General features: G+C 43.4%; 1 pseudogene; it reads left to right on the top strand.

The window, feature by feature from the left end:
- Positions 1 to 381: 381 nt before the first annotated feature.
- LOC143686046 (olfactory receptor 1A1-like) lies at positions 382 to 1298 on the top strand (annotated as a pseudogene).
- Positions 1299 to 1615: the final 317 nt, after the last annotated feature.

The raw sequence follows: 1615 nt of genomic DNA, 5'->3' as shown, positions 1-1615 counted from the left end.
TTATCGCCAAATATGTGGATGAACTAACTATATTTATCACTCGTTTTTTATTTTTCCATGAACCTAACAAAGTTTCCCACACATGGAAACTGGAAAAATAATTATTTCTTAAATGAGTACATCTAAGGAGTTTAAGTGGGGCTGAGGTACCAAATGATTGCACATCTGATTACAGATTGGTCATTTCCCTACACATTAAGGTGACTAACAGTGACTGACCAACAAGGAATTATTCCCCATATGTTGTCTCCATCTGGATTTAGTAAACCTAGGAGAAAGAAAGCCAATCAATGAAGTCAAAAGTTGTGGGTAAGGAACTCATTACATGCACGAACTTCACTAATAATTCTGGATTTCCCTCCCTTTCATGCTGAAAAAGCCATGAAGAAGGACAACGTTTCCTCTTCCCTGTACTTCATCCTCCTTGGAGTCAGCAGTCAGAAGGCACAGGAAGATTTCTTTTTCATCCTCTTCCTCTTCATCTACCCCATCACACTGATGGGAAATCTGCTCATCATCTTGGCCATTCACTCCGATGTTCGTCTTCACAGCCCCATGTACTTTTTCCTTGCCAATCTGTCCTTTGTGGACATCTTCTTCTCATCTGTAACCATCCCTAACCATCTCTTGGGCAGCAGAGCCATCTCCTTTGGGGGATGCCTCACGCAAATGTATTTCACACTTTTCTTGGCTAACACTGACAGCTATATCTTAGCTGTGATGGCTTATGATCGGGCAGTGGCTATCAGCCGTCCTCTTCATTATAGAACAATTATGAACCTGAGGTCTTGTTTCCTGCTTGTGGTTGGCTCTTGGTGATCGGAATCGCGAATTCCCTCCCCCACACATTGCTCACAGCTGGTCTATCTTTTTGTGACAATACGGAAGTGGCCAACTTCTACTGTGACATTAGCACTTTGCTCAAGTTGTTCTGTTCTGACATCCACTTTAATGTGAAGATGATGTACCTTGGGGCTGGTGTTTTCTCTGTGCCATTAATATGCATCATTATCTCCTATACTTGGGTCTTCTCCACTGTCTTACGGGTTCCATCTACCAAGGGTGTGCTCAAAGCCTTCTCCACCTGCGGCTCCCACCTCACAGTTGTGTCTTTGTATTATGGGACAGTGATGGGAATGTATTTCCGCCCTCTGACCAGTCACAGCCTGAAGGATGCAGTGATAACTGTGATGTACGTGGCAGTGACCCCAATGTTAAATCCTTTCATCTATAGTCTGAGAAACCGGGACATGAAGGCTGCCTTGGGGAAGCTCTTCAGCAAGAATAGGTTCTCATAAGTAATGTGAAGTCGTGAATGCATTAGGCACTGCAGTCTCCAATTAGGATGTACTTGAGAGTCTAGCTCCAATGTCATCCCACTCCATGAAGTCAGCCTTGATCTTTCCAGCCAGAAAACTCTACTTCTCTGAAATCCTGTAACACTTCGATGAGACTGCAGTCTTACTGAAATGATCAGTTTGTATGCATTATAGCCCCTTTGGCAGAGCGGCAGCAGAAGAATTTTAGTTTCATGTCCCAGCTGTGCTACTGAGGAGCAGAATTGAGTTTGGAAAGTCTCAGCCTCATTTTCCACATTTGCATATTATGAACAAAA

The sequence above is a fragment of the Tamandua tetradactyla genome, chromosome 6 (assembly GCF_023851605.1).
Source record: "Tamandua tetradactyla isolate mTamTet1 chromosome 6, mTamTet1.pri, whole genome shotgun sequence".
NCBI lineage: Eukaryota > Metazoa > Chordata > Mammalia > Pilosa > Myrmecophagidae > Tamandua > Tamandua tetradactyla.
The sequence above is the reverse complement of the archived record's forward strand: the minus strand, read 5'-3'. Positions and strand labels throughout refer to the sequence as shown.